The 16,345-nt window shown below is 42.9% G+C and overlaps 1 protein-coding gene across 1 annotated transcript in view; it reads left to right on the top strand.

The window, feature by feature from the left end:
* FOXO1 (forkhead box O1) overlaps nucleotides 1-3,888 on the top strand; it is a 66,826-nt gene extending 62,938 nt beyond the window's left edge. Inside the window, exon 3 of the mRNA XM_054201538.1 lies at nucleotides 275-3,888. The gene's annotated coding sequence lies outside the window, so the exon portion shown is untranslated. The remainder of the gene's footprint in view (nucleotides 1-274) is intronic.
* Nucleotides 3,889-16,345: the final 12,457 nt, after the last annotated feature.

Here is a 16,345-nt window from a genome sequence, read left to right as displayed (position 1 = left end):
CACTCAGTCACTTTCCAGGGCTTTATTTGTTTGCAAATCAAGTTTGCACCGGTGCATTAGGATTGCCGTGTACCAACTTCTGTTACTTCATGTGGAGCATTAATGTTTTTGCCATTAATATTTTACACAAAAAGCTTGCTGGTAACTAGAAATTAAGGAATTATTTTTTTTTCCTATTTAAGTTAATTTAAAGCTAATTTGAGCATATTTTAATAGATTTAATATTTTGGTGTGATGTTAATTTGTTCTTTTTGTTGTTTTTTTTTCTTCATAGGCTACGGTTAAATTCTCCAGACTTGTCTGACAGCAGGAACTGAGAAAAGCAGTACAAAGATGTCCTTCACCTTCCTTTTTAATTTTCTTGACAAAGCTGTGCGCATGCACTAGCTTTTTTTTTGGGTCTTTTTTTTTTCTCTTTTTCTTCCTTTCGTCAGAGTTGGCAGCAGACAGAGTATTTTCCTGTACAGGATGTTTGCCCAAGGTTTGCAGGTTATGTGCTGCTGTAGATAAGAACTGTGCCATTGGAAGTTTCATTACTCTGAAGTGCCAAATTCACTACACCATATAATCACAGCAAAGACTCTCACTTACATCATGTTGTGCTTTCGGTTTTGTACAGTATGATCTGTAGAAGAAGAATTGTTTTTTAAGACTATCTGTTTTGGTCCAAGAAAAGTTTATAAACTTTTGTAAGAATACTGTGATGATCTCATGCCCTAAGTAAGTTTAACCTTCGTTGGTGTTACCTGTGTTCTGATGAATTGAGATAAATGTGGACTTGCCTTGCAGCAGTATGAACTGCATTATTTTACTCAAATTTGCCACACATTTCATATGGGAACAGAATAGCCTGTTAAATATGATCCTACTAAACTCATTGACTATTCAGAGTAAACAGTAGGTTAAATGCCATTTGATAAGTTACCTGTATTCATGTAAATTTATGCAAGAATATATCTGGATTTCATTGTCAGACTAATGACTTTATTGTTGGACTTAAGATAATTTTTGGAATACTTTCCAAGCTATTTTTCTTATAATTAAAGTCTACTTTTGTTACATAGGCAACTTTAAAAAAAAAAAAAAATAAATCTGAGATCTGGCAGCATTCATAACCTCTTCATTTTGTACAGTATTTTAACTGGATTAAGTACATGTTTTTATAAATTTCCCTAGCACTTGGGAGTGCTAATAAAGGAAAAGCTTAATAAGTAGCTTGAATACAAAACATTTCTGTCCCTTTTTTTGTTGTGTGATGTATAAATATAGACAACTTTATGTTTAGGAGATATTTAATCAGTTTTATATATGCATTTTTAGAAATGTCATCTGCTTCTCCTATCATTTTAACTCTGACTACCACAAAGTGTTAAGTATTCATTGTTAGACGCTTGTACAATGCTTCACATTTATATTTATTTCATGGAGGTCTCATAATGTTTGTGCAGTCAAGAGCAGGACCTTTTGCAGAAAATCCATCATTTTAGAAAAAATTAATGACAAAACTGTCATTCGTCTTAATTAGCACTAGGTTTAGGGTCTGTCAGTGTTTCTGTTGTAATTCAGTGTGTTTGAAGAGGTGAAAGTGCTACTTTCCAGTGGGAGGCTAGAACTTTTGCGACCCCCTATTACAGGGCAAAACATTACTTTTTTTTTTTTTTTTTTTAAATAAGAAAGATAAAGTAAGTGTCAAAGTTATACAAATACATGAGCTTTAGGGTAGGGGAGAGCTTTAATGATAGAGGCCTTGTTCCTGTGGAAAAACCTGCTCTTGTTGGAGTAGGCACACTGACAACTACCTGAGCGTTTTCAGGATTGGGTCTTGGATAAATAATTCCTGCTTTTTTTGTAATCGCACGATGCAGTTTTCATGGATGTGTGGATAACGGGCCTTACCTGTCTTTTCACTGGTTGCTACGCATCGTTTGTGCTATAGAAATCCTCGGAGCTTTTTTATGCGCTGGCAGGATGAACAGGTTTTGTGCTAGGGCTGGTTGTTGTGAAGAAGGGGAGAAATAAATATTTTTCCCCCGATTTTTGTTTTATCTGCATAGCCCACAACTGGAAAATGTTCTAATTGAAACCTGTCTTCCCTGTAGTGATGGCGTGTGGTGGAGAAAGAAATGGGATGTGCCAAGAAAACGAAGTTTAGTAACAAGACATACATTTAACGATCCTGTTACGACTTTCCTGAGGCTCTGCAATGTATTTATTGATGTGCTAGCATTTAGCTCCCTGTTGGGCTTAAATCACTACTAATTACAGCGGGTCCTACTTTTTTAGATATCCTGTTATGGTTGTCAGCAGTTCCAGAGGCTGATGTTAAGCTGTCCTGTGATACGGGGTCTCTCCCCCAGCGTGAAATCGGTCTTTGAACTTCTGTTGAGCAAAACGAAACGTTCTTAGTGCCGAAGCCTCAATGAAGCCGCCTGCTTTTACAGGCAAATCTCTCCAGTAGCATCTTCACCGTCACATTCACGGTCTCTCTGAAACATGATGGTAGATCCTGGCAGTGGAGCCAAGCAGAGGGCTCACGTGTGGGTTTCTGACAGTCCTTCTTTCTGCTGTGTGTGCAAAAAGGTTTGCTCCCAAACGGGCACTGATATGCATAGGCCAAAGTAGTCGTAAAAGTCACCTCTGCGTGCAAAGAAAGCAGTACTTAGTGCTACGCTCCGTGGGGTTGCAGCTGAACATGCTACATTTAACTATATACCTCCTGTTTATTATTTACTGCTACTGTATAACTTCCTGCATACAGATATTTTCCTTATTTCCTGTTATAACTATGAATAACATAAATGTAGCCGTTCCTTAATTATGACAGTCTGTAGGAAACCCCTTTTAATTATTGTGAGAAAGCAGTTGTAGATAATCAGAGGTTTGGGCTGTGTGGTCAAATTTTTTTTTTTTTTTTTTTTTTTTTTTTTGTGATGCCATCCTAGTGTTTTGCAATCGTAGTTCTGGAATACTGTGAAGTCTGGTGAAGGGGCATGTTGTCTGCCTTGAAAACAAACATTATGTGACCTCTAGTAATAAATCCTTTTTCAGTAAAAGTACCAAGTTTCTGGAGTAACTTAGTTTGTCAGAATTGTTGTAAATGATTGGTTTGTGAATTGTGCAGATGATCTTACCTATGCAGCCTTGTTTTTGACTTTTCTCTGGTTTGTACTGTTATTAAAAGTTTATTGTATTATAGAGCTGTTCAGATATTTTAAATATAAAGATGTATTGTTTCCATAATATAGCTATATGATATATGTTTAGGTAGTAGATGCATTAATTGGAAAGCTCTGCTTTGATAAACTGACAATTTGCCTACACTTATAAGCAAAAGTCATATTGCTTATTATTGGCTTAAGTCAACAGAGCATCCCTAAAAAGAGAAGTTAAAATTGGACCAATTATAAAACAGTATAAAATTTGCACTTGTTAAACCACTGGATGTATGTTAGTACTTTTTTATTTTTTTACTGATTTGAAATTCCTATTTTCGTGATGAAATTGCTAGGATCCTTAATTTATGACTGATTTTAAATAAGGTATTCTCATTATTATTGTTATTATTTTGGTAATCATAATGTAAGATGCAGCATGGTTTATGCAGGCAAAAGGCAAATTACTCGGCATTAAACCTGGCCTCCTTTTTGAGGGTGTTCCACAAACCAGCAATATCGTGAGAGATTGGCATGTACATACTGCTAGTTCTACTTGCGAGTGGTGTGACAGCTCTTCAACGCTTCACTGCTCTGACTTAGTCACATTGCAGAATTAAAATTCGTACGTGGATATTTTCAGAAAAAGTGCCTGATGTACTTCTACAGACACACGAGAACAATCCCTGACAGTTTGTTGTATAAAGCCATAAATGTATATAAATTATGTTTAAAAGGTTTTGTGTCCTTTCTTGTATACGGAGAATGAGATTTGTACCAGGATTCTACTTGTGATTAGTAATCCTTCTACTCAGACGTTGTCGTAATCACTTTCCTTACCGCGTAATCTTTTTAATGATGATGATCCCATTTGGACAATCCTGATGGCATTAGCAATTTTATACAGAAAAATACCTCATGGTACCACGTCTTGCCTGGCAAGGTGATACCATATTAACGCGCAAACACTAACTGCAGAATAGTTAACAAATTTTCCATTACTTGGTATAAAGGAATTTCTCTCTCTTGGCGTTGCTTCTGGAATTGGAACTGTAGCAGGTACAGGAACCTAATAGGGCTGTGTTACCAGTGTTTTATCACAACATAGTGTGCTAAAAGTAACTTGTTTACAAGTCTTTGAGACTAAACGCAAGAAGAATCCATGCCTGACGCTTGGGGCTTGCGAGAGATCTTTGTGTAGAGACGCTTTGTTACTGGAACCTGCATTAGGCAGCATCAGACCGTGTTGCCAGTGCTTCAACAAGCCTAGCTCAGAGTAAATTACAGGAAAAAAAGGTCCTGAAATCCTTTCAGAATGGGTATTTGTAAGTATAAGCTCTTAATAAAATTGCTATGACATGAGATGGTAATTAGTGTATCAGAATGTTATGTAATACATTGTTAAAGAAGGAAAAAAAAAAAGGGACGCTAACATCCATCAAACCGCAGGAAAGAGTTAGTCTTTTAGTCCAAATTACATGTTAGCTCCTAATGCTATTAAATGTGGGAGAGAGCCGGCTCTGGAGAGACATTTTTCTCTTCCCTCCGCTCCCCCTGTTAAAGCGAGACGGTTCACAAAGCCTTCTCTTGGCCCCTCTTTCCCCTTGTTTTTCGCCTCTTGCCGTCCTCTGCCCCTTTTCTCGAGTTAAGAGTTCGTTCTTTGCCGAACATTTGGGCTATATATAGGCCAACCTGCACGGTGCTGCTCCTTTCGCAGCCGTGCTTTACGCCGCGGCGGCAGGAGCGCCGATGTGAGTAGAGAGAGCAGGAATGCCGATTTTTTTTTTTATTTTTTTTTTTTTTTTTAAATTTAGATTGTGTTTCAAAACAGAGCTGGAAGAAAGGAGGAGAGGCTGCCAAAACAGACAGCCAATAACACCCACGCCACAGTAGTCTTGTGAGGCCCAGATCCCTGCTTGCCTGCAGGTGGGGAGGGAGAGGGGTGGCAGAGAGCAGGCTTTTAATGAATTGCTGGCAAAAATGCCAGTTTGATCTTAAAGTGAGCAGAGGTAGACCTAAAGAGCATGAAAGAACGCAAGAGTATCTTTGCACATAAACCCAAGAATATTTAAAGACATTTGAGAAATAATTTTCCCTCGTACTTTTCAGTTCCATCTTTTTTTTAGCTTTGTCCTTTTTTTCTTCAGTGTATGTTTTGGAAGGGTTTTTGCACGTTAGGGGAAGTTGAGGATATCTTCACGGACGTTTGGAAAAGCCTGACTTCTGGAATGGGAGGGTTGTAAGATTCAAAGATACTTTCTCTGGGTGTTCGCGAAGCCGTTGTTGGAAAGGATGCGCATCTAATTGGTACATGACTAGTTACCGCTGTCGGGAGAGACGGTCAAATCTTGTCTCCTGGGAAGGGACCGGCTAGCAATTTATGCCAACGTGGCAACAAGGGATTTGAATCTGCTGATCAAGCACAGAAACCTCAAAGCATCCTTGTGCTCTGAGTCAGTTCTGCATCAATCTAATAACATGTTTTTGTGCAGAAACATCAGCTATTATGTCACGTCAATTGATAATCCAATTGAAAATACAAATAGCATTAAATATTGCGGCCATTTATTGTGCAGCTGGTGTACAAAGATGAGTTTTGTGGAGACCATGAGAAGGAAGAGCTTGCACTGATCAGTGCCTGTGGTCATGCCCACTGCTGGAATTGCATGCAAATCCCTGTTCATTACCTGGTGATGTTTTGCCTGGGGTAATGTTCTGGCATGTGCCAAAATGATAGCTAAAATGAGGAGGCAGGGACAGCGCCCCATCTTATTTTATTTTATGTTTTTCTACTTGCTGTTGGACCCTGGGGCATTCAGAAATTTTGCATGTATTTTTTGCGAGTAAACTTCTTCCGTGGGTGTTTATCACTGAGAGGATGGGAAAAGGGTTGAGGGCTTTGTGCAGTACAACTGGAGGAGCAGTGCAAGGAGCTTCTGATGGGTATAATAGGGCTGTAGAGTGAAGAATCTGACAAGGAGCTTGTTCGTAACTTGGAACCTCAACACTTTACATCCTTGCTGTGTGCTCATCTACAGTTGCTCATGCCATCCTTAAATGAAGAGGCCTTTCCAAGTGGTTGCGCTTCCTTCTCAGTGCCCTGGAGTGACACTACCTGAGCAGGCAACTGCACAGAGCTTGCACAAGAGCTTTGCTGGGTTTCCAGGGAACTGTGGAGTTTGGCAGGAATGTATAAATTGTTTCTGAAATATTCAATCAACTCCAATTTTGCTGAAGTCAGAGAAGTTCATGGAAAAAACCATTATAGAAGTGCATGCATATGCATAGGATAGGAGGGGGGAAGAGAAATTCTGCAGGTGTAATGAGCCATTTTCTGGGATGATGAAGCAGGGTGATGGTTTCTTCAAAGGGCAAAGGAGGCTGGATTTCTCTGGGGTAAGGGCTCAATGTCGCAAGAAAAGGGCTTCGTTTCTGTTGGATTTCGAAGTTGTGTCCAGTAGCAGACACAGATGGCACAACATCTTGGGCTGATTTGTTGTGTGGGACTTTTTGACCAGGTGAAAACAAGTGATGAGCTGTGAAACTCTGAGAGAGCTGGAGTCTCATTTCGGGAGTCCAAATAAGTAACCACTTCCTGCTCCTCCCTTTCTTCCCCCCTCACCCCATCAATTTACAGCACTTGAGGGGACTGTTACTGCTTGGGTTGTGGTTTTTTTTAATCTTTCCACCATGCTCAGAGGAGTTGGGCTAGGCAAGGCCTTGTGTCCTTTCAGCCCCAGCAGCTATGGTGGAGCTGTGATAAGGAAGTTCTTTGCCTCCTCCTCCTCCTTCAGCCCATACAACAGACCTCTCAATGCCCAAATGAGCCCCAAAGCCAAAGCTGATTCACATCATGGGTGACTCCGGGAGCCCTTTGAGGTGGGAAGTCTCATTGGCCTTTGGTTTTCCTGCTGGGGGGCTTCTAAATTGAAAATAGCCTGGAGGCTGCAAGGGAAATCCTGGGGAAGGGGCGTTTTAGGGACATGCAACTGCTCCACCACTGGCCTGGTGTCCCACCCTGCCTTGGTGTCCTTGCACTGAGCCTTGTTGCTCAGCAAGGCAGGGTTTTCACAAGAGGGTTTTCTGTGCAGCCCTCAGGGGTTTCTGCATTTTCTGCAGCCCAGATGTCTCATTCTGCTGCAGGCAAACTCTGCTGGTGTAAGCCCACGTGTCTGGAAGTTTATTTTCAGCATAAAATAAGAAGTGCAGCCCTCCTTCCTACAGACTCCTTGAGCAGCTGGCTGGCTTCATCTCAGTGGTCCTGGTGTGGTAGGTGTAGACAGCCAAGTGCCTGCTGGTGACAGCAGCATGCCAGGCAGATGGGGCTAGTATTGACTCCAAAAATAACACTGAATATTGAATATGCTGGACTCCAACATAACTGCTAGGGGACCCGTTGCTTAAATAGCGCTTGTTGGCAGATAAATTAAGTTAAAGAAATGGTGATGCTGGTCTTTGCAAGAAGTCCTAGCACAATCAGAGGAGCTGGGTTTAACTTCCACATGGGGTAACTTCACAGAATGTGTAACGCGTGGAATGATGGGAGGAAAGAGTGTCTGCTGGAGGGAGCTGTGCTTCACCAATGTGGCTAAGCCAGCAAGCGTGGGGACACGAGTGACCAGTGTAACCTGTTTGGGTTTTCAGTGGCTTCAGAAATTTTCCTCACTGAAGTTCCTGAGACAACTGGGATGTAATGGAGGTCCTCTCAGTGCCTACGCTGCTTTAAAGGGTTGTCCATCCGAGTGCGAGTAGTACTTGGCGTTTCCAAACTAGGGAAGCTGCCACTGCCTTCCCTCAAGGACCTGTGCTGTTCGATGAGTTTGAACAATGGTCAGCAGAAGTGGTTGATGACCTAAATTGCTGAGTGCGTCATTATACAGGATGGTTAAATGTCAGGCTGTGCGAAGAGCTGCGGAAGGGTTTCAGGCTATTTTGTGACTAGCTGATAAACCAGCAGATATGATTAAGTGTTGATAAATGTGGAACAATGCGCAGGGGAGAAGGGAAAAGTGAGTCTAGTGCATATGCATGCATAATGAACCCTGCATGAGGTGCTACCACCATGAGAAAGATCTTTCAGTCATTGGAAGGATTTCTTGCAAGTCTCAGCTCACAATTAGCTGACAAAAATACACAGTAGAAATAAGAGTAAGAGAAGAGAATGGAAAACCTCTGTTGTGTTACTGCTTACATGCAAAATACACCCATATAGAAAATATTGTGTGCTGTTTGGCTTTCAAAGAGGGTATTGCAGGGCTACAAAGAGCCAGGAGCACACACTAAATAGAAGAAGGGATGAGTGAGGGTGGGTATAGATGAGTGAGGTGATAGAGGTTTGTGAAGTTGTGGATGTTGTGGAGAAGATGAATAGCAAATGCTTAATCAGTATTTCTCATGACACAATTGTGGGCACCCAATGAAATGATCAGGCAGCAGGTTTAAAACAAACAAGAAGTAGTACTTTTTCACACAGTACATAATTGCCATGGGATGTTGTGGAGGCCAAAAATATAAATGGATTCAAAAAAGGATTATAAAAATTAATAGAAGATAGGTCCATCAGTGGCTATTAAATACAATGGTCCGGATGCAGCCTCTAGCTCAGGAAGTCTCTAAGTGGCCAGTTGCTGGAAGCTTGGAGCATGTACCAGGGAAGGGATTACTCAATCTGTGACCCGTTCCTTATGCTTTTTTCTCCTACGCATCCGCTGCCGGCCGCTATCAGGGACCAGACACTGGCGTAAGCGGACCTTTGATCTGACCTTAACAAGGGTATCTTCAAATTCTTAGTTGTGCTGGGAATAGGTACAGCCAGAATCAGCTGCCCAACACCCTTCTGTGAGGAGGTTTCAGACATCCATCTGTCCCTTTCCAGGTCTCTGGTAGTGGTCATGGACTGGCTGTCTCTGTGTTGAGAGTCTTACTTGGTACCTTTCACTGGGAGATATCAACTGAGGTTATGTTCTCACTGTAATAAGCTGCAATGTAACATGCAAAATACTTGGTTAGGTTTGTAAGCTTTTAGGGCAGAAAAAAGCGCACAAGGAAGACAGAGCAAAACATAATCTCAATTCTTCCCTAGCAGCTCTATGGAGGCTGTGCTCAGCGCAGGGATAAGTCAGTGTCTTACAAACCGCAGCCTCCCTTCCACACCCACGACTGAAGCACTACTCTTTTTCTGCTTTTGTGGGCAGGTAAGGGGTTAAAGTCATTTGTATGGCCGTGTGAAAGCTTTTCAAAGGTAGTCAACAGGGACACTGGACAGTGAGCCTAGCACAATCGGTCTAGAAGTAATGGTGTGTCATTGTGTAATGGTGGCAGCTTCTCCAGTGCTGACAGCTGAGGTCAGCCAGAAGAGAAATGTATGTGAAATATGCAGTTTTATCTCTTTCTAAATATTTTAATGATGTAGAATGGAGTTCTAGCGGAGGACAGAACAGCATTTTCTTGCCAGATCCATAGTTTGAGCTCTTTCCTTTGTGTGTTAACAGAATGACAGCAGGCTTGTTAACTGACTGTAACTGATTAAGAAATGCTGACCCAAAGATGCAAGGAAAGGTAAGGCTTGTTATCCTGCCTGTAGCTGAGACAGCCCATTATAGACCTTCATGTGAAGAGACACTGAGTAGACATCGCAACTGAGCCTTGAATGCCAGCAGCTATAAATACTGGGTGAGAGTGAATTTATGCTGCAGCTCACCAGTCAACATGCAGGAAATCACAGACTTCACTCAAGTGTTGAAAATATAATGCTAATGGACTACCATATGCATTGCAAACGTTGCTCTCTTTCCTTAGATCTGTGTCCAAAGCTGCTTCCCCTGCTAAGCTTTGAAATGTGAAGTCTCATCAATGCTGACTCTTCTCAAAACATTCAAAAAGAATTTTTAAGAAGAAAGCTGTCACCTCTGTATGTTGCCCTTCAAGAGCAAGTGGTTATTTTCTCTAAATTTCCACCATTAAAAGAAAATGGAGAAATCTAAACCTCCATAAATGCAACTTGTAAGTTGTTTAAATTAACTTAATGTTTGGCACCTCAACTGACTGAAACCTGGACTTTTTAATGTATTTCAAATTGAATAATAGAGAACTGTGTGTTTTATAAAGCACTGGTTGGGCTTTTATTGTCAAGCAGATCCATTCCTTCTTCCCTGTCTTTTCTCACCCACCTTCTCCTTGGCGATAGGTTTGGCGATGGCTCAGTGACACCCAAATCATGGGTCCAATGTCAGAGACTGGGCATCTGGAGCTCCTTCCTGTTTATATTGGCATCTGTTATTATTTAGCAGCTTCTCTTTTGCTTGCTTTTATTAGTAGCGTTTGCAAGGTGTGAAGCACGCTTCCAAACATGAGGAAAACATTCCTGTTCTGAAAAAGCTTGCAACTGACCATTTGTAGTAAGCAATGGTTTTGTATGACTGGTTTTGAAGGCAGCTATGCCGCTCCTCAAAGTTCTTAGTTTGTCCTGAACCCTGTTTTGGCTGCATTACCCATTAGCAACGTCAAGATGTGTTGAGGTCATTATGAGAGCTTCAGGAAGCTGTGCAAAATACTCTGAGGCTATTGCAAATGCAAAGGGAAACATAGAATCATAGAATGGTTTGGGTTGGTAGGGACCTTAAAGATCATCTTGTTCCAACCCCCCTGCCACGCGCAGGGACACCGGGAAACATGTGAGCCTACTCCCTCTGAATACACTTAATTTGGAGGTGGTTTGTGTCTTTTTTTTTTCTTTTTTTTTTTTTTTTTCCCCTCACGTGCAATGGTCTGGTGGTATTTACACAGTCAGTTACTGCGGCTCTGTGGAGAAGTGGTAACTCCTATTGAAGCAGAAGTTACGACTTCTTGCACCTTTGGCCACGTAAAGTGAACCCACAACCCAGCTGGCGGTGACAGCTCCCTTATTCACCGCATTTCTGTGCATCCAGAGGAAGGCCTCATAATTCCCTCGTTTAAGAGGCAATTGCATACCAATGTTACAGTTACCTTTTGCGCATTAGTTAACTGAGTGATGATACAAAGCTGTTTCTGGCAGCCAAGGGGATGAAATCCAGCTGGCAGATCTGCCGGCGCGGGGTCCCAGTCAGGCAGCCCTGCTCGCTCTGCGTTTCTGGTGCTGCGCTGCTAATTGCTGGAACGTGGCTCCTACCCACGGCGCCAGGGGAAGAGCACGAACCCTGGCAAACGAAGGCTTGCCTAACCCACTGCCAAAGCCTTGGCCACCCCCATCTCCGAAGGCTTAGGTGGGTTGCTCCTCCAACGCAAGCGCTCGTGAGCTGCCCACCAAGATCCCCGAGCCCTCCCTGCTGATGGCTGCACGAAGGGAACGGTCCTCGCAGGGCACACGATGGCGTTGATTTTCTGTTTTCTTTGTAAGGATTTAGTCCACTCAGTTGGAAAACACTTCCCAAAGGCAATAGGCAGGATGGTCTCTGATTCTGCATGTTCGGGTTCTCAGGGACTCTGGTGGTGCAGATATAATAAATCATGCTCAGCAACTGCGAGAGCAGCCTCTAACTTCAGTGGCACAGGAAGACAGCAGCCGTGTTTACTCAGGGTGCGCTCTACCTGTTGAAAAAAATGACCCACTTCTCCAGGGGACTCTCATTTTTTCAGGGGAGTGTTGTTTTAAAACTTTCAAAGTGTGATTTTTAAGGTCAAGATGCATGAACCCTGTTTGAAAATTCTTTGCTTATTGCTCAGATGCGAATGGATTCTAATATATTGATAGGACTGCGTTTAATGAGGAGGGGGAGGAGTTTTGACTTATTTTTCTCAAGACAAGACAAAAACATGTCTCTGATCAGTGAATTTAAATGAAAAAAAAATATCTGTATACCTGCATGCTCTTTTGGAGTACAGACAATTCTGAGACGCATTTTAGCTATGTGTTTGAACGAGGCACATCTTAGTTACTAGATTTGCACAGAGAAATAGTCAACTTGCCTTTAGTATGACACAGTCTGAAAGAAATCCAATAATGTGGAACATGGATATGATCACAGTCCTTGGCAGATGATGGAAATCAAGGGGTGCTAGGCTTCTGGGTACCTGTTTTTATCCATGTTCCTACGGTCCTTCCCTTTTGGAAGAGATTTATACTGCTACTTATCAACATTGTATTTGGCAGAATGGGGCCCCACTGGGCTGGTTGATGGAAAAACCTACTCTAGGAAGTCATCTCTGATTTGCAGCCTTTATGGTCTTTGTTGTGAAAAGGGAAGCAGGGTGGGAAAAGGGAAAACAAAGAAATGGATTGAGTAGCATGTGGCCAACCAGTGTTATGGTCTCACTCTTTCATACTTGATTTTGATGTGTTTAGCAAGAGAGAAGCTAACGGGAAAGAAAACCAAAAGGATATGAGTTGCAGAAAGGAATGGAGGTAAATGAGATGGGATTGGAGAGGAGAGATGAGGGCCAGGTGGAGAAAGAAATGTGTAAAAGCAAACTCAGTTGCTGGTCAGTGCAGAACAGAGAGAGCTGGGGAGAGTTACCAAGCATTCAAACCAGTGGCTGGGCAAGACGTCCCTGGTCTGAGAGTGACCGTGGCGCAGAGAGCCAGCAAAAATCGCTAAGGACTCCTCCAGGCAAAGCAGCTTCTCGGCCGCTGTGTCCCACGTGGCAGTGTATGCTTTTTATGCCAAAACAATGAGCTTAATGGAGGTTTTCATACCTGAATGAATAACTGTATAATATCATGGAGTGTGTTAACAGTCCTCTATAAAATGAATAGTCCAGACTATGTATGGAGAGCGTTTGGCCACCAGGCTGCTGGGAACCATGGACTCCCAGTTCCTGGAGGAGTCCTTAGCGATATCTGGGTGGCTGATCAGGTGTGAACCATGAACACGAACACATTGTCAGTTACTGGAAGAGTCTGACACCAGGTAGAGCCATTCTCTGTGCAAGTGTGGTACCAGTGGAATCGAAATGAGGCAGATGGCAATGGAAATGGAGATTAGTCAGAACTGAAAGCAGTGTTTGAAAGACAAAATGTTGCCTAAATCCCTCGGGCTACAAGTGGGGATAAATCTTGGGTTTTGTATCCAAGACATCAAATCTGTTCTCAGATTTTGCTAAATACATCTTTGCTTGCTATATCAGCATCTAATCTATCACCTATTTGTTCACAACATCAGTGAAGCAGATGAGTTTGTGGTATCTAGGGAGACAGTCTCAAGAAAATGGTGGGTGCCGGCACCCTCAAAGACCTGTTGTCAAGGCTGTGTGGGGCTGGTCTTCTGCCGGTCTTCTGCCAGTCTTCATGGAAACTGGAACTGGGATTTGCATAGCTGAGCTTTGGGATGGGGCTATTAGTGGTCTGTGCAAACTGGCACTCGCCTGCAGAAACAAACAGCTGAGACACACCTTTCAGCTCCAGCCAAACCCAACGCCATCTGTGGCTCCACGGCGTTAGTGACTGCAGAGCATGAGAGACTCCGGCTACTCGTCCTGGCCCTTTTGCTGACCACGCAGGGCAGCTGCTCAGGGAACCGGCTCAGGGAGCTGATTCAGCCAAAAAATAACTTGCCAGAAAAGCGGTCCTGGGCATTAAGGAGCTGGAGAAGAGCAGCTGTGGCTGAGAGATGGAGCTGTGCTGGGTCAGCACTTCCTCCAAAGCAAGGCACAGGAAAACCCAGGCATTACCATCCAGCCTAAAAGGCAGGTGCTGAGACCTACACCAGTGTCTGCGTTCGTGAACACAAGTGAGAGAAAGCACTGGCCAAACGAGGCAGCTTTCACTTTTGTGAGAACCCAGAAGGACCGTGCTTTAAGTATTACTTCGCCCATGCCCGCTACATTTTTTTCCTCTGCAAAGCCAGATCCAGTTGATTAAGGTAACTCCAAACAGTGCTCCTGGTGCAGAAGCTTTGGAGTCATTTGTTGTTTTATCCTTTTACCAACCTATTTTAGTTGAAAGTGAGCTGGCTGGAAGCTAAAAAAACGCTGAAGCTGAGACCTTAAAACTGGAACACAGTTGTGACTTTAGCATCTTAAATTTTCTAGTGAATGCAGTCAGCCCTGCCTGACTTGGGGTCTAAACTTACTCCTGCCATGGAAACTTCCCAGTGCTTGTTCTTCCAGTACTGGTCTGAGAAGTCTAACCTCGATTATGGTGCTAGCCACCACATTCCCATTTGTTTGAGAAAATTCATGACAATTGACATGCCCTCTCCACCCACCCTCTCACCTTCTGGTGGGTGTAGTCCACAGTTAAAGCCCCTAGAGAAATTAGTAGAAACCGACAGATGCATACTTTGCAGCACAGAAGGGTTTCTAGGAGGTCTGTTACTTTTAGACATGGATGGATCTTTGCAAAACAAGACTATCTGTACATAGTCCGATCCTCAAATTTACTCCCAGCTCCTCACAATTATCTTGGAGAAAAACATCTGTTTGGAGTAGAAGACTCAGGCTTTTTCCTCCTCCTGTTTCTTCTCCATCCAATCTTTTGACTGTGGAGTGTTACTTTTTTGGAGCCTGTGGTCGGTGTGCAGTGGATTTAACTTTCAGAGAGTTCAGCTTCTCCTTGCAATGGTCAAGCACTCCACAACCAGGTGTAGCAAGCTGCTGTTTCCAGTCTAACGACCTGTCCAAACATGACTTTGTGATAAGGCATGAGAATGCCCATAACACATGATACTTGGAATAGGTCACTGTTGGGATATTTTGCTGTGCTTTTATTAAACTGGCTGATGTCCTCAGTTTGAACTGTCTGGTTCTAACAATAAAACTCAGCAGCTGTGAAGTCTATCAGGTGCTGAGGGACCTTTGAGCATAGGTTAAGCCCAATGTCTTTAGGGCTGAGATGTTCGGCTTCGGAGACTTCATGCTATAAAACTGCATTTGTTGGAAAATTTAAGCTGCTAAATCCACAAATGTGTTCCAGTTTTAATGTCTCAGCTTCAGCGTTTGTTTAGCTTCCAGCCAGCTCACTCTCAAACTGAAATGGGCTGGTAAAAGGGAAAAAAAACCCAAACAAATGACTCCAGATCTTCTATACCATGTCCCCAAAGCCATGGGGGTACATACCTATTTCACAGGAGATTTTAAGAGCTTAGTTAATGATAGTTTCTGAATGCTTTGAGTTCTCAAGATGAAAACACATATATATGCCTATATGTTGTTCCTACAGAGGCCACTTAAGCTAGAGCTTCCCTCCCAGCTTGGTGCACACAGTAGAGAGGAGGTCTGTGTGTACAAGCACCTTGCACAGGAGAACTGAAGGAGCCCTTTGGCCATTCCCTGATATTTCCAAGGAACTGCGTTGATAAACGCAATAGGTGTTTGAGCTAACTTCAAGTTTTGGGCTCAGAGCAAACACAAGGGGAAAAAAAAAGTGGCCGAAACACTCCTCAGCTTGCAATACAGTATTTTATTGGCAAAATACAGAAAGCAACCGGACGTCCTCTGTTCTGAGCAACTTTTCTTAGTAACACTACCCTCTCCCCCTGTGGTGGCTCGTCCATTTGTTAGTGGATTGGATTCTTGTTTGGCAGCTGTTCTGATTTGGTATAACAGTGACCCAACTAATCTGAGCTATGTGCTGTATTGAAGAACAGATTTCACTTGGTCGTTTGAAAATAGCCACGTCGCTTTCTATTTCTTTTCCCATCGCTTTATTATCTTTTTTTCCTAGGCCTGCCAGCACAGTGAGAGTCCCACACCTGAGCTAGCATGGACAGGTTGAGCTGATTGTTTGCTTCTTGGTCACACATGGAACTGTAATAGCCCTTGGCTGGGTTTCAGAAAGCAAAGGTGTGCAATTCTGTGGCAGCTCCACCCCAGCCAGAGATGAGGGAATTATTCTCCCTAATTTACAATAGCGAGAGCAAGCAATCCCTCCCGCAAGGTTGCAACACAAGACTCGAACTGCCCTAGCTAACTCCTGCTTTTCATTCAGCCTCTGCTTCGCGCCAAGGCGGAACCTGAAGAGCAGAAAAACAAGCAACTGGTGCGAATGTTGTTATTAGAGATGCTAGGCTGGCCTTTGTAGGTATCTTCTTTAAAAATCTCATTTTTTTACTAGGAGCGTGGACAAACCACGAAGAAAAGCTGGCAAGACCTTATGTCTAGTTACTGAGCTTAAACTGTTGGTGCTTGCAAAACAATTTTAATGGTCTTTTTTGATATGTTTCTGCTTTTGCTCCTGCCTCTCTGGGTTGAGGGAAAAGTTTGCTGCTTCACAGGGG

This window comes from Rissa tridactyla, chromosome 1, assembly GCF_028500815.1.
Source record: "Rissa tridactyla isolate bRisTri1 chromosome 1, bRisTri1.patW.cur.20221130, whole genome shotgun sequence".
In the NCBI taxonomy this organism is placed as follows: domain Eukaryota; kingdom Metazoa; phylum Chordata; class Aves; order Charadriiformes; family Laridae; genus Rissa; species Rissa tridactyla.
Note: the sequence above shows the minus strand (reverse complement) of the source record. Positions and strands in the feature narration are given on the sequence as shown.